Source organism: Carassius gibelio, chromosome B15, assembly GCF_023724105.1.
Source record: "Carassius gibelio isolate Cgi1373 ecotype wild population from Czech Republic chromosome B15, carGib1.2-hapl.c, whole genome shotgun sequence".
Lineage (NCBI taxonomy): Eukaryota > Metazoa > Chordata > Actinopteri > Cypriniformes > Cyprinidae > Carassius > Carassius gibelio.
This window is the reverse complement of record NC_068410.1, coordinates 13983704-14006898: the sequence shown is the minus strand read 5'-3', so window position 1 is coordinate 14006898 and position 23195 is coordinate 13983704. Positions and strand designations below refer to the sequence as shown.

The 23195-nt window shown below is 43.5% G+C and overlaps 1 long non-coding RNA gene and 1 pseudogene across 1 annotated transcript; both read left to right on the top strand.

Moving 5' to 3' along the window:
- Positions 1 to 3987: 3987 nt before the first annotated feature.
- LOC127972362 (uncharacterized) lies at positions 3988 to 4999 on the top strand. Its single transcript, XR_008157076.1, has 3 exons — positions 3988 to 4147; positions 4228 to 4287; positions 4844 to 4999. It is a non-coding gene; the product is annotated as an uncharacterized LOC127972362 (long non-coding RNA).
- A 1798-nt stretch (positions 5000 to 6797) lies between these two features.
- The window catches only part of LOC127973054 (tetratricopeptide repeat protein 12-like), a 29168-nt pseudogene continuing 12770 nt past the window's right edge, over positions 6798 to 23195 (top strand).

Sequence of the window (23195 nt, the reverse complement as noted above, 5' to 3'; positions counted from 1 at the left end):
TAATGCTCACTAAGTCTGCATTTATTTGATGAAAAATACAATAATAACAGCAATACTGTGAAATACTATTACAATTAAAAAAATGAAAAAATATATTTCTGAATATAATTTATTCTAGTGAATGTAATTTATACTTCAGTGTCACATGATCCTTCAGAAATCCTTCTATGCTGATTTGGGGCATGTTTATTATTATTATCAATGTTGAAAATGGTAGCGCTTAATATATTTGTGGAAACTGTGATACTGTGTTTTTTTTTTTTTTTTTTTTTTTTTTTTACAGGAATCTTTGATTAAAAAACTGTTTAAAAGAACATGATTTGTTTGAAAGGAGATTTGATTGTACAAGTTTTTATTTTTAATTTCAACATTTAAAGTAATCTGAATTTCTGCTAAATCTAATTTTGCCTCATTGCTTTCTTCTCTTCCTTCAGGGGAAAAATAAGCTTCCTGGTTTTGGGTTCTCCTTGCCAGCTCTCCCTGGGTTGGAGTATCCTGACCCTGGAGGCTCGGGTTTGCATGTCCCAGTTCTGGGAGCTCAGTTTAACTGGGTGTCAGGATGCAACGTGCCTCTGGCAGGAACCATGGAGGATGCAGATGGTAAAGGTAATAAAGGTTACTAGCAATGTCCAAATCCTGTTACATTAATCTCCAGGCGTTAACTAAGAGTATATTCTGACTCTCAGGGCTAGCTCCCATATGTTTTGGAGCCAGTGACAGGGGTGCTGGCACCGGTTGTGGGGGCCAGTCTGGATGTTTGGAAGTGGACTGTGGTTCCAGTAACTGTGTCCTAGATTCTGACGTTAGGAGAGAACCCAGACAGTGTCACAGTGAGCGAAGCTGAACTAAATCACAGCCGCATAAAAGCTCATTTGGCTTCAGGGTTTTCATATGTGTGCAAATGTGTGTTTGTTGGCCTCTGGTGGAAGCCCTCCAGAAGGAGAGCAATGTACGGGGCAATTACTGGCATGAGCAGACACTTAAGGAAGAGGAGATGGTGGGAGATTTTGACAGAGCCATTAAACACTATCACTCCACATCCGTACACGAGTCTGACTGTGTGAGTTGACTCCACAGAGACGACGCTATGCTCTGTGGTCTATTTAAAATGCAAGTCTTTTGACCAAGTGTCTATTTTTATTTTTGTGTGTGTCAGTGTGATGGGAAGCTTTTCCACCATCCTTGCATCCTGAATGAGATTCCGTGCACGTTCGTGTGTGTGCGTGAACAGATAGACTGGATGGACACAGACAGGCAGCTCAGGGAGACCACCGCAGAGATTCAGGAAAGTGCTCAGTGTGAGGCCCAGAGAAAAGCTCTCCAGAATTCAGAGTTATCGGTGCTCCGACCAGCCCATGTGTTACATGCTCTCACTGGAGGTCGGTCCTCGCACTCATACTCTCACTGAGAGTACAAACGGTTATGTTTTAAAGATTCAAAACTCAGAACTCATGATCCTCATGTACAAGTTGGTAAGATTTGTTTATGTTTTAGAAAGAATGAAGTCTCTTATGCTGACCAGTGGTCAGTAATATTGTGATTATTAATGCAATTTAAAATGTTCTTGTTTAACATATTTTAAGATGCAATTTATTCCTGTGATGCAAAGCTAATTTTTTTATTTTACTTTAGTGTTACATGATCCCTCAGAAATCATTCTAATATGTGACCCTGGACCACAAAACCAGTCTTAAGTGGCTGGGGTATATTTGTAACAATAGCCAAAAATACACGGTATGGGTCAGAATTAGATATTTTTCTTTTATGCCAAAAATCATTAGGATATTATGTATCATGTTCCATGAAGATATTTTGCTTCCTACCATAAATATATAAAAACTTCATTTTTGATTAGTAATATGCATTACTGAGCAAATTATTTGGAAGGTGATTTTCTCAATATTTATTAAGTTTTTTTCGATTTTTTTTTTTTAATAGTTGTATCTCAGCCAAATATTGTCCTATCATAACAAACCATACATCAATGGAAAGCTTATTTATTTTGGAAAATGTACTCGTGGTCCAGGGTCACATATGCTGCTTAAGAAACATTTCTTCTTATTATCAATGTTGTGCAACAGTTGGAAAGGTGGAAGCGGTAAGAGATTTTAAGATTCTTTGATGTATAGAATGTTGAAAAGAACAGAATTGTTCCATACAGTGAAGTAGTTCATAGTGACAGTGGCTGCTCAAATGCGAAAATTACAACAACAACAACAAAAACAGCTAAATATCCATAAATTGAGTCTAAACTCCATTTTCACTATAGTTCAAGTCTTCTGTAAGATGTTAAGAATCAAAGCTCTGAACCACTGAGTTATACTCTGATTTGTGAACAAATCAATACAATTTGTTCAACAATTACGATCAAATCGTTAAGTCTGATTGTTTAGTTCACAAATCGGTCCAAAATAATGATTCCTTCACTGATTGATTCTAACCATCACTAGGGTATAAGAAAATGTATGGATGTGAATTAGCCAACGATTTGCCTAACTGTAACAAAGTTAGGAATTGCATTGTTACAGGAGTTTGTTGGCTTAAAGTCATCATGAAATCAAAATAGTCAATTCTTATTTTTTTATGTAATATTGCTGTTTTTATTATAAATGAATTATCCATGCACTTTTTTTTATTCATGTGCGATAACTTCCTCTCCCTCTTGCAGCAACATCTCTTCCCTGATATCGTTCATCACAAACTGTTACTCAAACGAGATCACTGTAGTAGCAAAAAACAGCAAACGAATGATCCAATAATTTTTTTATCTCATGTAAGAAGCAGTTTAATTCAGAAATACATCACAATGCAGAGGAAAAAAATGTTTTGCCCTCAATTTTTTTTCACCACTTAAAGGTTTGGAATGACATGCTAGTGAATAAAAATGACATCGTTTTTTTTTTATCTTTGTGTAAACTCTTCCTTTAAGGAGAGTTGGAGGATTGGGAGCATCAATGTTGCTGGTACACTGAGGTTAAGGCCATTCTGAACCGAGTGAGTGTGTCCATGGAGAGACTGCAGAGGGATCAGGATCGGCTGTCGGCACAGGAAACACAGCAACGGGTCAGCTTGTTTTCCCTTTGATACATAAAAACACACTCTTGCCCTCAGACAGAATGATATAATGCTGTCAACAGTTTTTCGAGCTCATTACTATGTCGTTAAACAGCTGAATGAGCAGATCAATGCGTTGGAAGCTTGATATCCTTCACATGGCTATTGGTGCATTCTCCAATATTCTGCCTTTGCACTGAGTGTGCTCTGGGATGATGAATAACACAGTGTCTTGTGATTATCACAGGATGGGGAACTGAGGGAGCAATTAATACAGAGACAAGCAGAGCTGGATGCTGTGCTTTCGTCTCTCCTCCGTCCTCGTGTTGACACCGCGCAGGTAACACGTGCTGGAGGCCAGACGTGCAATAAATGCTCATGACACTGACTGATAATTCTGTAGTGATGTCCTTGGGTTACCTTAGAGCTGTTCTGTATCAATTATGAACTCTTCACCAGACTTGATTTCGCCTTTTCCACTGACAGTCTATTGAATTGATTGGTTTCCTCTAGTCTTTGGTTTCTGGCACATCCTGGTATAAGGATTTTTTCGTGCTGCAGCCCAAGGGTGTCAGAAACCCTCTAAGAGTAAAAGCCATGACTCAACAGAAAATCCTTCCTCGACTTGAACGAATTATTTAGCTGTTGGAGGAAACCAAAACTCTTGGAAGTCTCGCAAGTCGACCAGCACGCAGCGGCAGTAGAGCTCTTGGACAATATTTTACTTTATGTCTTATCATAGAAACCTTAATCATTATTTTGTCCAAATGTTTGTGAAAATGGTTGTGAAATGTTTCTCAAAAGGGAAGCAGGCGTTCGTCCGAGACAGCGCCGCCAGAGAGTGGATCGAATCTGTGTCTGTTGTAAAATACATTTTTTAATGCAAGGAAAATAAATAGTGAGATTGTGGTTGTCCGCCTGTAGAATTTCATCACTGTGTTTGTCTCTCCTGCTGCGCCAGGTGTCTCAACTCAGTCCTTTAAAGATCAAATGAAGGCTCTGTCTGCGAGTGAACAGAATGCAATGGTGCCCTCTCTTCCTCTGTCAAACCCATCTTATACTTAGAAAGGCCAGGAAATAAACCACAGCCAGGGTGAGGCTGTCTTAAGCCAGAGATGTTAGCAGCATCCTCATTTCAGATCACGACATGATGTTCTCTCTTGTTCCATTCAGATGTCCAATCGCTCCAGGAACCAGGTCTGTCCGCATACATCAGTATCCCGCAGCTAGCAGGTCAGAGCGTTTTACTTGAGAGCTTTAAGCTGAACAGTGTGTGTTTAGGACTCATGGGTTATTTTAACCTTGAAGGTCACATCTGAACTACAGGAGAACATTGATGCGAATGTGTTGGATTTTGCAACTGGTTCATGTTAGTCACTCTGATTCGACACGTTTGACCAAACAGAAAGCTGGTTTCTGGTTAAACTGTAACATTTTACAGTTTATTTTTCTATAGCGTTACACTACGAAACAATATTATATAAACTATTTTTTACAACAGCTTTACAAATAATGTAATATATGGTTCATTCATGTTCATCTGATTCTCTCACTTTTATTGAGATCCATAAGTGTTTTTGTGCCAGATAAATACTATTTCTTTTTATCAATGTTTGAAACAGGTGTGCTGCTAAATACTTTTGTGGAAACTGTGATATATTTTTTCCCTTACATTCAGGATTCTTTGATAAATAAAAAGTTGAAATGAACAGCATTTATTTTAATCTTTGGTGTTGTTGTTGCAGAGGAGGACTGGTCCAGACTAGTAGCTCTGTCTCCTCTCTTTCAGCTGATGAAGGAAGTGGAGCAGCAGCTCAGGGATAGTGCCAGAGATAGAGACCTTCTCAAGATCCAGCCCTCAGGTCAGACTCTAATTATCACCACTGAAACATGCAATCTGGACTCGTCAGACCTGCAAAGTCATTAGTGTAGCAACAGATGACTTAAAGCCATGAGAACCATCACTTACCTGTACATGACAGTGAGCTTTATTTATATGTTATAACTGAATACTCTTCTGACAATGTAATTAATCAACAGCTTTATTTTTGTTAAATTTTGCAAAGATGCAGAGTGATGCAGGTGCAGGCTGGTCATTCGTGGGAGTGTGAGGGAGAGCGGATTCAAGTCAACTCTGAAACACTCGATCCAGCTTCTGCTCTACCAGTGTGGACAGTTTCTCCTCCAGCATCTTCACTTATATAACATGGTCTGGATCTGTCTGTCTTTTTTTTCTCACTGCTTTTATGTTTGTTTCTCATAGAAAATTAGATCTCTTGATGGATGCAAATGTAGATTATCTTTAATAGGTTAGATAATTTAAATGTACTGTACCAATTGAAAAAGAAAAACATTTGAGTTCCTGCATTGATAGTCATGTGACATTTTACAGTTTATTTTTATATAGCGATACACAACAAAATAATATTATATAAAGTATTTTTAACAGCAAATTTACAAAATAATATTATATTTGGTTCATTAATGTTCATCAAATTCTGTCACTTTTATTGAGATCCGTAAGTGTTTTTGTGGCAGATAAATACTGATGCTGATTTCATATCACATTGTTGAAAACGTGTGCTGCTTAATTTTGTGGAAACTGATTTTTCCCCCATTACATTCAGGATTCTTTGATGAACAGAAAGTTTGAAGTGAACAGCATTTATTTTAATCTTTTGTAATATTATGTATTTACTGTAACTTTTGATCCATTTATTGTGTCCTTGCTGAACAAAAGTATTAATTTCTTTCATTTTTCTTGATTTTCTTTAATCTTATTTACCTCAAGTTTGCAAAGAGCCTGAAGTTTGTTCACAGCTTTTTTCTACTCTTCCTTTCAACGACTACCATAACAATACTTTCCGCGACTCTTTCTATTATCAGGTATTTCTACACTTAGGCATGTATGTACTGAACCCGCTATATAAAGAACGAAAAGTTGAAAAGTTATTAATAATTTACAAAACTTTCAGAAGTGTCAATTAGCACCACTTTCTCTGTGATATAATTGGTCTCATGACTAGTTCGGTTGAACTAAGGTTAAATGCCCTCATTTGTCAGTCACTGGGTAAGCGATAATTAATTCTTTTTAAGCACAATTAGTGCTCTGTCATACAAACCCCTGTGCACTTAGCACTTCCTATATCTTCAGGAAGGACAGAAGACCCGTTTTTTTTCGCTGTCAGAGGTTGCAGTCAGTGGGTGGCCTCTCTCTTCTTCTAATGCACTGTGCTGCAAACATTTCCACTGGTCAGATGAGGACAGACTCCACTCCCACCTTCCAAAGGGCCTTTTTCAAGGTGCTATTAGCAACTGCCCTACACCAAGCAAACCAAGAAAGAATGTGCGAATGAGTCTTTCTTATAGACACCATGTCTTGCTCCATTTTGCAGGTTTTACAGGTGGGCTAAGTGAGCTGTACCATGCTTGACTGGGACAAACTGATGATGAGAGGACAAAAGATTTGCCGTCTGATGCAGCTCTTGATAGTCTTCTGCTTGAAAGAGTGCAGAAGCCAAGTCCTGGGGTTTTCTCAGAGGATGTAAGTTTGATTTATTTCGCCATATTCGCCCCTCGTGTTCTCAGTAGCTGTTGCCAAGTAATTAACAGGGATGTAACAGATGCAATAGGATCAGACGGATGTGGCAGAAGTTATACTTTTCGGAGTGTGAGATTTCGAATATGTGCTGTTCTCTGGGCAGGAGGTTTTGGGACGTCTGCCCAAATGCAGAGAGGTCTCAATGTTCCGCCAGGTCCAGAGTCTCCTGAAAGTGTCTCCTATGAACCTGGAGATCAAGCATCTCAACACTGTCCTGTCACTCAGCGAAGGCCCAGACAGCCAAGACGCCGCTCCTCCATGAACTGACACTTTAACTTTGAACAGTGCTGCCTTTCTGACAGTGATAAATCCAGCTTTCAAAGGCATGTTTTAGGCTGCGAGGTAGCGGATGGACTTATCGTCTTGGACATTAATGGCTCCTGGACTGGGTTAGAGAATCTAGTTTTTCTTCTGGTGGTGATCCAACACAGCTAGAAAAAAATAAAAATAAATGACATTAAGAAAACACATTAAAATTGGCATAAAACTGCATGGCTCCAACAAGCAGGCCTCTGTTTAATGCAGTTTTACTGTAGTTTTTGAGGATAAGGGCATGTTACAGGATCTGACTAGCTTTCACCAAATGACACAAATTTGCACCAGAATAGTTATGCTGGTGAGCGTCTTAACTTCAGCCAATTCACTATTCATAAAGTGAAAGTAAAAAACTGACCGTTTTCTAACGCTGCATTAATGCTGCATATTCCCTCAGAGATGATAAGTTAATAAATCTACTTCAACATATGCTAATAACTGTATATAACAGTTTTAAATAATTTCCTTAATATTTCTCTTGTGGCATTTGAAAAGCATGAAAAGAAACATACATATTTTTTTAGCGTTAAACTTTGTTTTTGAAAAACGGTGCATGAAAAAGCTGCTCTTAATTTAATTATAGGCCTATACTTTATTATAAAAAAACTTCAGTGAATGAATAAGTTAAAAAACTTATCTTGTATTATCCTCCCAGCGTGTCATGCGCTAAGAAATTATTGCGGTGCAAATTAATTGTAATTTAATAATAAAAGTAACCTAATAAAAATAGTAAGCCTGATAATAAGAAAAATGTTAAAGACCCACATTAATTAGAAATGTTAAGTCATTTTAATATTGCCAGTATTTGACACTTTTGACAAGATCTCTGGCAGTAGTCGGCACCTGATATGCTGTAAGTTATCGTGAATTAAATCTTAAAAATGTCTAATTATTTAATGGATTATTACCATAAAAATAACTAACATTTTGTTTTTAAATAGTTAAGTATTTAAATAATTAACCCTTCTGCTGTTGGTGTCTGAGTGGCATTGTCACCTTTTTCACCCATGATGGATTTGCTTCGCATTCCTGATGACTTTCTTCTTTTAGACAAATTCAATCCCAGTTATATAAAAAATGTGCTGGCTTTTCCAAACTTAATAATTACATTGAATGGGTGTTGAGATTTTGAAGTCCAATAAAGTGCATTCATCATAAAATGTGTTCCACACAGCTCAATGGGGTTAATAAAGGCCTTCTAAAGTGAAGTGATGTGTTTGTGTAAGAAAACTGTTCATATTTAAAACTCTATAAACCATAATTTCTAGCTTCCGCTAACTGTTGTATGTGCGTTAACAAGAAAGTGACGTTCTGGTCGCGAGAAACAAGTTTTGTTTACAGCAAAGGAAAACCAGTCTCCTCTTGAATTATATTGAAATCCTCCAACATTATTCTTTACAATCTTCACCTTGTACTTCTAATTTAATGGCAATGTTGTGACCGGTGTTTTGTTTTGCTCTCTCCTCTGCACTCACATGTTTGTTACTTCTCACCGGAGCTTATGCTACATCTTTCATGAACGTGTGTACAACAGTCAGTGAAAGCAAGCGATTATGGTGTATACAGTTTTAAATATAGATCATTTTCTTTTACAAACGCATCAGAAGGTCTTTATCAACCCCCCGAAGCCAAATGGAGTACTTATGATGAATGGATGCACTTTATTTTGCTTCAAGTTAATAACAAGTGGAAATTCTGTGAAATGGGACCAAGTAATCATATGATTTATTGCATTTAATTTATTTTGTGATTAGATTTAGAACCATAATTTCATGCTGTCAATGACCGTCTCGACACAGTCCTCTTGACCAATTTTAGGGTCATGACCCAATAGTTAAGACTTATGGTATTAGATTAGGACTTAAATAAAAAGAAAGACTAGCATTTGCGGAATATATAGTGAAATAATCGAATTTTGATTTTAAAATAGATTTAACAGCAAAATTCTAAGGGCGATATTCTTATGATCACATTTCAAAGCAGCAACACATAAGCCATATCTGCCTTGTTTTGTTTATTTTAAAGCAGTACAAGAAAGTCAATCTACACTTCTTATACGCATATATGCCATTGCACTCATTGTATTGTCTTGCACTGTCTTGTTTGATTGCATTTTATGTAATTATAGTAGTGTTTTTCTGCTATTCATATTTAATAGAGCTGCTATATCGTGCCTGGATGTCCCTCTAGAGATCAATAAAGTATGTTTATCTGGATGTTTATCGGTGCACCTTCATCTTCTCATAAACCCTCAAACATAACTAGAGTCCTGGCTTTATACATTTCAACAGTAATTCAAAGTTATGTTTTCTGAAGGAATGAGTGGGTTCTGTCCTTGCACAAGGGCATGGTGATGATTTTCAGGCGGTCTTCAGTTGAGAAAACTGAAAATAGGCCACCGTTACAGTATTTACAGTCTACATTAGGAATATAATATGTATGAATAATTAAATGTTAGAGTGTATGATTATCAGCAATAAATGAAGTGACTGTTACATGCTTTATTTTAATGCCCAATCTTTCAAAAAGTGAGTAACAACGCTGTTGTCTTCTTTTCAGAACTTACAGTATAAATCAAGGCGAAATTCAGGTAGGTTTGTGTAGTGAAGTCTCTTATCTGTTCTTGGTTCGGCAGTTGACAAGACTTCTGTCTCTGTTGAATAATTTGGTTTCAAGAATAAAACTTGAATGTCTGCCCTTGAAGTCTTGTAAATGATTTATAAGTCAATACAAACTAGCTCACCTTCATCTTCACTTCTTTTCTTTTTATTATAAATCTTGCAACGGTTTGCTGTACCCTTCGATCCGTCAGAGAATTTCTGGAGGATATTACAAAAAGTTGCAGAAGAGAGAAGAAAGATGAAGGAAGGAAAAGCCAATGGTGGGTACACTGAAGCCTGAAAGCGAAATGGTCAGTTTGTGTTTTGCGTTGTCTAGATTTGCTTTGTCCTCGTTTGATCAGCTCGGACCAGCTGCGTGACATGCAGTCTCTCTCCACAAACAGAGCACAGGTACTTGATGTTTCAGAATGAGTTCTTGCACAATAATCCGATAAGTCAGTATCATAACTGCTATTCCTGTGAGACTGCCCCTCTTGTGATTTTATCGTCTCTTGCGTTCATGTATTATGTAGGCCTTTATCAAGTTGAAGAGATGCAAGGAGGCCATAAGTGACTGTGAGTGGGCTCTGAGGGTGAGTAAAACACTGGGAAAGAGGTCAGAGAAGTGCCCTCTCATTTTTCAGTGTCAGCCAAAGCAGAGAGTTTCTCATCCTACCTTGTCTGGTGAGAACAGCAGGCTACATAGTGCGGTGTCTATTGAACTGGATAGTTGCGCGGCATTAGATAACTGGGTTGAAGTTCCTTTCGAGCTGTGCCAAATAGTATTTGCTCTTGGAAAACTTTTAGAAAGTTAAATCAGTTAAAAAGTGATATAAATACATATGGTCTAAAGGAAACAACATATAGTCTGTTGGGTCATTTAAATAGGATGATCCAAGGTATCCAGATTAGCTTTAATGGAGATATTAGAATTTATAATTTGCCCAATAAAGGAGTACACTGGGACAAAAGAAATATCATTATTGATTGTACTTGATTACTTAAATGCAATTTTCTGTTATGGCTAGTGAAAATATAACACTTTTGTTCACTGTGCAGTGAGAAGTGTATTAAAGCGTATGTACACATGGGAAAATCTCGGTAGCACTTTATTTTACAGTCCTGTTCCTCATGTACATACTATGTGCTTATTATAGTTATTACAATAACTATGTAATAACTAGGTACTAACCCTGAACCTACCCCTAAACCTAACCCTACCCCATGTAGTTACCTTGTGTTACCAGAACTTTCTTAGATAAATGTTAGTACACGTACTGTAAAATAAAGTGCATCCAAAATCTCTCCTAGCTCTCAAGGATTTCAAAAAGGTAAGTATCGTTCAGTAGAAGTCCTTCTGTCCTTTCAAGTCTAAATCTGGATTACACTTACATGTCTCAATTTATCTGACCTCTCTCCTTTTATCCTGCTGCTTTTGCTTCACATTCAGTCCAGGATTTGCTATCGAAAATTTTGGGAGATGTAGTCACAGCGTGAGACCATGATCCAAAAATGCTGTGAGCATCTGTCGCAAGGGAAAGCAAGATAAATATACTAGTAGGAGTAGGATTAACATAGCTATTCTTTTAGTATCCACTCTGTCTGGATATGTACCTGTGTGTCAAGCATCTCTCTCACACGCTCCCTTTTTCTCATCACATGCTTACACCAGCAGTTTTTAGAACATTAGTTGCTCATTTAAATTGATTTTGAACATATTAAGAGGAATGATGGCATTATGGATTCCCATTCTATTAATTTTAATAGTATATTTCCACATGAATTTGCAAAAAAAGAAAATAAATATGTTCATGAATCAGATTACTTTGCATTACAATAGCTTATTTAAGAGATACATGAGGGAACAGGGAAGGCCATGGCAGTACCAGAGCTGCTGAAGAAGCTCGACAGACCCAATGAGATCAATCTTTACTACTGTGGTGGATTGGAGCTGCTCTCACAGGCTATTAAAGACTGTAAGTTTGCATGATTAATTAAGAATCCTTCAGATGCTTTTTTATTTGTATTTGTTCCTCTAATTTTCACTGAACTCCAGCGGTTTTTGTAGGATGAACAAATGTTTACGCCCAGTTTTTAAACATCAGATTTGTGTGAAATATGCCTTGGGTTTACCCGGTGTTGTTCCAGCAACCAGGGTGATATTTCTTGCACTCGGGATCGATACGGAGAGGGGAGGAGGAAGGAATTTTGTGCGGAGGGCTCATTGATTCTGCTCTGAGGTTCATTTGCAGTTCATGATGAGGAAACTAATCCTCATGATCAGCCGCAGAGGACAGACACAGTCCTATCACAAACACAAGCGCAAGGCTTTTAGACTTTGTTAGTGTATGTGTGCATTATCTTTTAGATTGTGTTTGCTCAATTCTGATCCTGTGCCAATATATCACTGCACAGATCAGTGCAGCAGACTCTTTTGACCATTCAGATTGAGATAAAATATACTATATACTATATACAGGGGAGAACCAGGGCTTGTTACCACACTTCACAAGAGGGGTATTGAATATTTGTTGAAATTCACTTTAACCTTCTGAATTTCTCAGGTTGAGTTGAGGTTTGAAACTCAGTTCCTGTACAAGCACAAACCTTAAAGTACTGCCTGCAGCAAAATTGTAATATTGTTAAATTAAAGTTGTACATATTTCTCAGGATTCTTGGATTAAATAAAAAAGTTTAGCATTTATTAAAAAAAAAAAAAAAATTAAGATTAAAAATATTTGCTGTTTTTTGTTCAATTTAATGCACCCTTTTACAGGCTCAGAACATTTCAATGGTGATATATATGATGGTTTTGATATTTTACTTTTCTTTTACCTTTTCCTTACTAGAAATCAAAAAACTATTTCTGGAGAAAACATTTATTTAATGTTGCAGTCCTTTCCAGCAGATATACTCCATTAAAAAGTATTTAGAGTGTCAGAAATATTCTACAAGAGTAAAATATGGTTCGGCACATTGTGCAGTAAAATCTTGAAAGCACTCCAAGACAGAAAGTTTTTAGTCACTGTTTTGTGCAGGTAAGATACCTGAATAATAGCTCTTTGTAAACTAATTTCTAGTATTTCCACAGCATGAACACTGCCTTTGTGTAGATAAGGCAGCACTCTCTTATTCTTGATGAGCTTTTGTTTATCATTCTCCTTGCACTCTCTTTTGCCCTTGAACGGAGCGTATTGTGTGTCTAAGTCTGGCTACTGTGATTTAGTGTTGATATATGGCTCTCACTACACACCTACCAACACTGACCTTATCTGGTGTTCCTCACAGCTACTGGGCAGACATTCTCCAGATTAAACAATGGCTTCAGTATCATTAATGGCAATAACACTGTAACAAGGTAAGGTTGCTAAAGAAGCGAACCTGACAGTTTGTGGTCAGAATGTACTTTGCACATTTGAAAATGGCTGATGTGGTGAATTTGAATCGTATGAAAAGATCTTACTCTAGTAGCATAAAGTGGGCATGCGTAATCCACGTATGATTGATTGCAACTTCAGCTTTCTCTCCTCTGAACGGTTGTCTTGCTCAAAGCAAGTATGCTATTAAAATTAATTGACTAATTTGAATGCAATTTAAACAGCAGATGTGTAATCGGGCTCTGCTGTGTGATCATGTCACGTGTTGGAATTTACCTTTCCACCAGCAGAATGAAATTGAAAGAGTTTATCTGTGTTTGAACATGATTGATTGGTTTGGTTGTTTGGGAGATTCGCTGTGTTTGTTTCATACAGTTTGCACACATGTGGTCTCTCATCTTTAAAACATGCCTGTTTAAAGGGATATTTCATCCTTTTTGCCACCTAATGTCATTCCAAACCCGAATCAGTGTGTTTTTAGTATTGTTTATGCACTTTTATAACATTTATAAATTTTTTTAACTTTTTAAATTTACATTTTAGTTTGTGTTTTAGTAATTTTGCTATGTGTTTTTTCTTTTCTTTTTTTACTAGTTCTTAATATTTTTAGTTACCTGTAATTCATTTTTATTTTTTGTAATGTTAGTACTTAAACATATTTTAGTGCAAGTATTTGTTAAGGTTTTTTAATTTTAATTTTCTTTCAAATCAAAAGTTTTTCGATTTTATTTCCTTAATTTACCCTTATTTCTATTTAACAAACACTGTTTTTAATTGGTTTTAGTTAACAATAACAACGCTGCACTATTTCTCTCATGGAACAGTTTTTGAAGAATGTGCCAATATACATTTACATGCATGAGGAACAGAACTTTCAAGCTTTCGATATTATTCTGTTTTTGAGAAAACTATTGCTTAAACATTTGACAGTGCATGACTGGAATTTCAGTTTATCCTCTTCTGTATATAGCTGTCTCTCACAGAATTCAAAAAATCCATATGCGGTTGATCCATATATGTCCGTCGTCAAATTATGGAGGACAGTTTGCAGTGGAAACGGTAAGATGAAATGCAGCATGTGAGCATATGAATCTTATTCAGAGTCCCTGAAAATGAAAGAAGCAATTGCTGAGGTAAAAATATCAGTCCCATTTGCACATTTCTTTTTTTTTTTATATGTTCAAACTGTCTCTGTTTGGACACCACTTTATCTGGTTCAGCTTTCCCCTGCTTCTTTTAAAGTAATGAGCATTCGTGAAATTGTCTAAATCCAAGACGATATCAATTTATCCCGTTTTTGCCTGTTAGCAGTGAAATTGTTATTGCCTCCCACATTAAAAGTCTCTTTAGTAAGTAGTTTGTGCCCTTCATTTATAATCTCATTAACTGGTCAACTGAATCTGCATTCGTCTTTATTAAACCTTCTCCATAATTGTGTTCCTCCCAGAGCAGCTGTTGATGGAGTGTCCCAGTACTAGACAACACATGGTTCAGATGTTGGCATCACCATTAAGTGAAATACAGAGGGAAAGCCTGGAATTACTCAGCATATACTCACAAACTCAACACGGAACAGACATGCTCATCGACAATTATTAATTTATATAAGTATGTATATAATATTGCTTTTATAATATTACTAATATTTATTTGAATTAAATTTATGCATTTAGCAGATGCTTTTATCCAAAGCGACTTACAGTGCATTCAGGCTAACATATTTTACCTAACGTGTGCTCTCTAGGAATCAAACCCACAACCTTGCACTGGTCTACCACTTGAGCCACAGGAAGAAGACTTTAATGTCAATTTCTTCTCAGACAGAGCAGATTTAAGTGTGGTGCTACTATGATATCTGGGATTCATCCCATTAGCATAAGATATGCAGACAACCTCCCACTGTTATAACATGTTTTATTAAAGTCCTTTTAATGAGCCCATACTGAATTTGGTCTATGCCCTTTAGAATGGCGGGGAACCTGATGAGCTGAGTTTGCTGTGATACTGTCACGATAGGTATTGGGGAAAAACACAAAGAGAGGGTAGATCCAAATGCAGGTAAGGGTTTTATTTAAACAGAGGGATAAATACAAAATAAACAGTCATGAGAGACAAATCAAACAAAAAGGGAACCGGATGAAACGGGGAACTCGGAAGAACGGGAAGGTAGAGGAAGTCTGGTGGAACGAGAAAATGAGACACATAGGGTAAGACAAAGCAAGACTGATGGACCTGAAACACAATGACATCAGACAAGGACTCCGTAACATAGACTAAGACAGACTGGGTATTTATACACAGAAGGATAATTGGGAAACAGGAGACAGGTGGGGTGAACAATCAATCACGTAACAAGGAGGAAGGTGACCATATACGGGAACAGGAAGTGATCTGGGACAGACACCGTGAGAAGGAGGACATCTAGTGGAACCCCGGGGAACAACAACCCAGACACTGTGACAGTACCCCCCCTCTACGGAGCGGCTACCAGACGCTTAAAGACAAAACATGACACAGAGACCAGGAGGGAGGCGGACAGGTGGAGGCTCAGGGGGAGGGACGGAGGACCAGAAAAGGAACACAAGGGGAACAAACACCAGAAATGATACATAAAACCGGGAGACCAGGAGGGAGGAGGACCGGAGGAGGTACAGGGGGAGGGACGGAGGGCCAGACTAAACTAAAAGGAACAGACAGAAACAGAACTCAAAAAAAACACAAAACATAAGTCCATGAAGGACATGTTGAGGCGTCCACTAGGACGGAGCAGATGACCACCACAGCCGTGTGGTCAAGGACAGAGCCCTCCAGGGCGGAGCGGAAGACCACCACGTCTCTGTGGTCGAGGCCGGAGTCCACCAGGTCGGAGCAGAAGACCACCACGTCCTCATGGTCATCACCAGAGTCCCCCAGGGTGGAGCGGACGACCACCACGTCCTCGTGGTCACCGCCAGAGTCCCCCAGGGCGGAGCGGATGACCACCACGTCCTCGTGGTCATCGCCAGAGTCTCCCAGGGCGGAGCCGAAGACCACCACGGCCTTGTGGTCACCGCCTCGGGAACTGTAACGGACACCGCCTCGGGAACAACATCGGGCACCGCCTCGGGAACAACCTCGGGCACCGCCTCGGGAACAGCATCGGGCACCGCCTCGGGAACTGCATCGGGCTCCGCCTCGGGAACTGCATCGGGCACCGCCTCGAGAACGACCTCGGCCTCGGGAACAGCATCGGGCACCGCCTCGGGAACTGCATCGGGCTCCGCCTCGGGAACTGCATCGGGCTCCGCCTCGGGAACTGCATCGGGCTCCGCCTCGGGAACAGCATCGGGCTCCGCCTCGGGAACAGCATCGGGCTCCGCCTCGGGAACTGCATCGAGCACCGCCTCGGGAACTGCATCGGGCTCCGCCTCGGGAACTGCATCGGGAACTGCATCGGGCACCGCCTCGGGAACTGCATCGGGAACAGCATCGGGCTCCGCCTCGGGAACAGCATCGGGCTCCGCCTCGGGAACTGCATCGAGCACCGCCTCGGGAACTGCATCGAGCACCGCCTCGGGAACTGCATCGGGCTCCGCCTCGGGAACTGCATCGGGAACTGCATCGGGCTCCGCCTCGGGAACTGCATCGGGCACCGCCTCGGAAACAGCATCGGGCACCGCCTCGGGCTCCGCCTCGGGAACTGCATCGGGAACAGCATCGGGCTCCGCCTCGGAAACAGCATCGGGCACCGCCTCGGGAACTGCATCGGGCACCGCCTCGGGAACAGCATCGGGCTCCGCCTCGGGAACAGCATCGAGCACCGCCTCGGGAACTGCATCGGGCTCCGCCTCGGGAACTGCATCGGGAACTGCATCGGGCTCCGCCTCGGAAACAGCATCGGGCACCGCCTCGGGAACTGCATCGGGCACCGCCTCGGGAACAGCATCGGGCTCCGCCTCGGGAACTGCATCGAGCACCGCCTCGGGAACTGCATCGGGAACTGCATCGGAAACAGCATCGGGCACCGCCTCGGGAACTGCATCGGGCACCGCCTCGGGAACTGCATCGGGCACCGCCTCGGAAACTGCATCGGGCACCGCCTCGGGAACTGCATCGGGCTCCGCCTCGGGAACTGCATCGGGCACCGCCTCGGGAACTGCATCGGGCTCCGCCTCGGGAACTGCATCGGGCTCCGCCTCGGGAACTGCATCGGGCACCGCCTCGGAAACAGCATCGGGCACCGCCTCGGGAACTGCATCGGGCTCCGCCTCGGGAACTGCATCGGGCACCGCCTCGGGAACAGCATCGAGCACCGCCTCGGGAACTGCATCGGGCACCGCCTCGGGAACTGCATCGGGCACCGCCTCGGAAACTGCATCGGGCACCGCCTCGGGAACTGCATCGGGAACTGCATCGGGAACTGCATCGGAAACAGCATCGGGCACCGCCTCGGGAACTGCATCGGGCTCCGCCTCGGGAACAGCATCGGGCACCGCCTCGGGAACTGCATCGGGAACTGCATCGGGCACCGCCTCGGAAACTGCATCGGGCACCGCCTCGGGAACTGCATCGGGCACCGCCTCGGGAACTGCATCGGGCACCGCCTCGGGAACAGCATCGGGCACCGCCTCGGGAACTGCATCGAGCACCGCCTCGGGAACTGCATCGGGAACTGCATCGGAAACAGCATCGGAAACAGCATCGGGCACCGCCTCGGGAACTGCATCGGGCACCGCCTCGGGAACTGCATCGGGCACCGCCTCGGGAACAGCATCGGGCTCCGCCTCGGGAACTGCATCGAGCACCGCCTTGGGAACTGCATCGGGAACTGCATCGGGAACTGCATCGGGAACAGCATCGGGCACCGCCTCGGGAACTGCATCGGGCACCGCCTCGGGAACTGCATCGAGCACCGCCTCGGGAACTGCATCGAGCACCGCCTCGGGAACTGCATCGGGCTCCGCCTCGGGAACTGCATAGGGCACCGCCTCGGAAACAGCATCGGGCACCGCCTCGGGAACTGCATCGGGAACTGCATCAGGCTTCGCCTCGGGAACAGCATCGGGCACCGCCTCGGGAACTGCATCGGGCACCGCCTCGGAAACTGCATCGGGCACCGCCTCGGGAACTGCATCGAGCACCGCCTCGGGAACTGCATCGGGAACTGCATCGGGCACCGCCTCGGAAACTGCATCGGGCACCGCCTCGGGAACTGCATCGGGCTCCGCCTCGGGAACTGCATCGGGAACTGCATCGGGAACTGCATCGGAAACAGCATCGGGCACCGCCTCGGGAACAGCATCGGGCACCGCCTCGGGAACTGCATCGGGCACCGCCTCGGAAACTGCATCGGGCACCGCCTCGGGAACTGCATCGAGCACCGCCTCGGGAACTGCATCGGGAACTGCATCGGGCTTCGCCTCGGGAACTGCATCGGGCACCGCCTCGGGAACTGCATCGGGAACTGCATCGGGAACTGCATCGGAAACAGCATCGGGCACCGCCTCGGGAACTGCATCGGGCACCGCCTCGGGAACTGCATCGGGCACCGCCTCGGGAACAGCATCGGGCTCCGCCTCGGGAACTGCATCGAGCACCGCCTTGGGAACTGCATCGGGAACTGCATCGGGAACTGCATCGGAAACAGCATCGGGCACCGCCTCGGGAACTGCATCGGGCACCGCCTCGGGAACTGCATCGAGCACCGCCTCGGGAACTGCATCGAGCACCGCCTCGGGAACTGCATCGGGCTCCGCCTCGGGAACTGCATAGGGCACCGCCTCGGAAACAGCATCGGGCACCGCCTCGGGAACTGCATCGGGAACTGCATCAGGCTTCGCCTCGGGAACAGCATCGGGCACCGCCTCGGGAACTGCATCGGGCACCGCCTCGGAAACTGCATCGGGCACCGCCTCGGAAACTGCATCGGGCACCGCCTCGGGAACTGCATCGGGAACTGCATCGGGCACCGCCTCGGAAACTGCATCGGGCACCGCCTCGGGAACTGCATCGGGCTCCGCCTCGGGAACTGCATCGGGAACTGCATCGGAAACAGCATCGGGCACCGCCTCGGGAACAGCATCGGGCACCGCCTCGGGAACTGCATCGGGCACCGCCTCGGAAACTGCATCGGGCACCGCCTCGGGAACTGCATCGAGCACCGCCTCGGGAACTGCATCGGGAACTGCATCGGGCTTCGCCTCGGGAACTGCATCGGGCACCGCCTCGGGAACTGCATCAGGCACCGCCTCGGAAACAGCATCGGGCACCGCCTCGGGAACTGCATCGGGCACCGCCTCGGGAACTGCATCGGGCTCCGCCTCGGGAACTGCATCGGGCTCCGCCTCGGGAACTGCATCGGGCTCCGCCTCGGGAACTGCATCGGGCTCCGCCTCGGGAACTGCATCGGGCACCGCCTCGGAAACAGCATCGGGCACCGCCTCGGGAACTGCATCGGGCTCCGCCTCGGGAACTGCATCGGGCACCGCCTCGGAAACAGCATCGGGCACCGCCTCGGGAACAGCATCGGGCACCGCCTCGGGAACTGCATCGGGCTCCGCCTCGGGAACAGCATCGGGCTCCACCTCGGGAACAGCATCGGGCTCCGCCTCGGGCACCGCCTCGGGAACTGCATCGGGCACCGCCTCGGGAACTGCATCGGGCACCGCCTCGGGAACAGCCTCGGGCACCGCCTCGGGAACTGCCTCGGGCTCCGCCTCGGGAACAGCAGCTGCCTGTCTCCTCCTCCGCCCTCTACGATGGGGAGTCGGTGGCGTTGAGTCGGCCATCTTGTGCTGTGGTGCTGGGCTGGCGGCCATCTTGGGCTGTGACGCTAGGTTGGCGGCCATCTTGGGCTGTGGGGCTGGGCTGGTGGCCATCTTGGGTTGTGGGGCTGGGTTGGCGGCCATCCTGTGCTGTGGGGTTGGGCTGGCGCCCATCTTGTGCTGTGGGGCTGAGCTGGCAGCTTTGTCTGGACACTTTGGTGTGGTTGTTGCATCCCACTGGGCCCGATGGTGCAGGTAATTGGTAAACCCCCAAAAGTCCAGTATCTCTAACCCCTTCATCTCCCATGAAGGTAAAGGATCATCCAGGCAATTATTAAATAAATCCTTTAGTGCTGCATCATTGTAACCTAGCCCGACTGCCATAGTCCAAAACAATTGCGCCAGGCCACCCACCTCACTTCCCTCTTGATGAAGGGTGATTAAGTTCTGGTATCTCCCCCTCCGTTCCTCCATGGTGGCTGGGGAACCGATTCGAAATCCCACACCGCTGGATCTAGGCATGACGGAGTCCTTCTGTCACGATAGGTATTGGGGAAAAACACAAAGAGAGGGTAGATCCAAATGCAGGTAAGGGTTTTATTTAAACAGAGGGATAAATACAAAATAAACAGTCATGAGAGACAAATCAAACAAAAAGGGAACCGGATTAAACGGGGAAATCGGAAGAACGGGAAGGTAGAGGAAGTCTGGTGGAACGAGAAAATGAGACACATAGGGTAAGACAAAGCAAGACTGATGGACCTGAAACACAATGACATCAGACAAGGACTCCGTAACATAGACTAAGACAGACTGGGTATTTATACACAGAAGGATAATTGGGAAACAGGAGACAGGTGGGGTGAACAATCAATCACGTAACAAGGAGGAAGGTGACCATATACGGGAACAGGAAGTGATCTGGGACAGACACCGTGAGAAGGAGGACATCTAGTGGAACCCCGGGGAACAACAACCCAGACACTGTGACAGATACGAGCTCTGTATTGGCACTTACACTTCTGGAGAACTTGGCTGCAGAAAATAATTATGCACAATCAATCCATTTGCCCTCACCATATACCATGCCCTGTTTTCATGTGAAGATGATGAATGCCTGAAACATGAAATGTTGAGCACGACCCACCTGCGAGTCCATTAGATTCCCATACATCATAGTTGCACGTATTAAATCGAAACACATTCAAATTCATTCAACTCAACCGGCCAGACCCCTTGAGAATGCAAAGTGAACACATTCAAGACAAAACAATCCATCACATTCACAATTCCCTCGATTTATCTCTTTGAAAGAGATCAGCCGCTCGCAGTTTCTAGTGATTCCCCACCTTGCAGATAGAATAAGGTGCTACCGGTGACCAGGAGCCGGAATTAAACTGCCACTTCATGCACAGAGGGAAATGAGAAAGGCGTAACAGTTTTATAGATATAGTCCATGAAAAGTGTTCAGTGAATTCTAGCCACTCTCTTGATTCTAGATAAGGATGGTTAAGCCTATTGTTCTTGTCTTATGTTTTATTCTCAGCATCAGCAACGTGAGTTTCGAAGCAATCATTCTGCTTGGATCAGCGCCCAACACATCATGACGCCTTTTTATCTTTTGCTCCTCTGGCTCTTTGTGCATTACTGCGCGAGGGTTATCTGAGGATTTAAGTCTGTTGAGCTTTTTTAGTTAGTAGTTAGTTTCTTTATTTAATCATTTTTTGTTGTTGTTTGTCTTTTTCAGATTTAAGATTCAGTCAAGAGAGAACTTCACAGCAGTGTTTGCCCTTCCTCTTCTGATGATGTATTATGAAACATCATTCATAGTCATCTTCTTAATATTTATAATAATCTAAATGATAATAGCGTATAATATCCTCATCAATAATACTTTACTTGATTTGATTTCTCAGACATTTTTTGGATTCTACTTGGTCACCATTATCAATCACCACTAGAAAATATATGACAATAAATAACTTGTAGGACTTGCATCATGAACAGTTACAAAACATTTGTGTAATCTCACAGTCATATAATTATAAAAGAAACCTTTTCATATTAATCATAGAACATTTTAGCATTTGCATTTCTTCAATCTGTATATCAGCATCATAAACCATCTTCCTGCAGGTTGAAATTGGGAAAGATCTTCTTGATCTTTAGGAAGAAGTCCCCACATGACTTTTCAAAGGTAGTGTATCTGTATATAATTAAAAACGTCCAATGCGCTTGTAATCAAATATCATGATAGCTGACCACAAGACACTGGCTTCTGTGATTTCTGTGATTGGGACCATGTCTCTAGGTGCTGTCATCAGTAAAAAAGCTAGCGGGATGTAACGCATTTTAGAGATGCTCTCTCCAAGCAATGGTAAGCTTGGGGATGATAACCCTTTACATCACGCCCGAGCTCCCGAATACTCTGTCCTTGAGCACTGCTGAATTATGTATGATGTCTTGCACTGTGAATTTTGTTTTGGAGGGTTTGTTTCTAAGCTCCTTGTGCTATCTTGTTGCATGAGCTGTGAAACAGCCATTTCCCACAGACGCTAAAACTGCAAAAGGACATGAATTTAATTTCCTGCACTGTCAAGATAAAGCTCTGTTTTGGTTGCAGGAGCGGTGTGTCGGCTGTGAATGTACGTAGAAGTGTCCTCTATATCCCCTCCTGGGTTTGACGATCAACTTAGCCTCAAATCCCTCTCAAGTTATCCAGGTAAAGCAGGAAGTTTGATACGGTGGGCTCTGGGCCAGCCCTCGTCGGAAACATCAGACACTTACGTAGCCAAAGGGCACCGGATAGGCAGAATGTTCGGTTAGCGCCTTTCCTCCCCATATGTTGCAATCATGTCTGAAACACCAAAGGGAAATTGGAGAGAATGTTTTTTTTGGCTTTCTTTTAACATAAAGGAGCACGCTGTTCCGGCCAGCAGCAGGTGCTTGGACCTGCTGAGCGATTCCTCTGGAGGCGTCATCACATTGAGTTGAATTCGTTTTAGCAAGGCCAAGGCAAGCTTTAACCCAACCACTGATGACTGGAGCTGCCAGAACATTTGAACTGTAGATTTCTGCACATTAATTATTGAAATGTTCATCCTGCAGGATTGTGGAGCGTAGCGTATTAGCATCTCTACAAAACATTTACACATATGGCTTTTACAGGATCAGAAATGGAAGTTCAGAGTTTAAATATATGGATGTCCTTAGATGGCTAACATCCCAAGAGAAGGATTTCGCATGCACAGAAGTATTTACATAATGATTACTGTGGCAGACGCAGGCCCTAGCCAGGAGACTATTTTTTTCTGACTATTCAAATCAGGTTCCAGGTTGTTTGCTTGGGTTTTGCTGCCTTGGCGCTTCATGTCTTTCCAGTTAGGCTGTTTCTCAGAGTACAAATTAAGGTGAAGGAACTTTGTCCTTAATGGAACTGACTGATTTCACCTTGTGGTGGACTTTTGCTGTGATACTGCTTGAACTGCAATTTTGACAAGCCGCC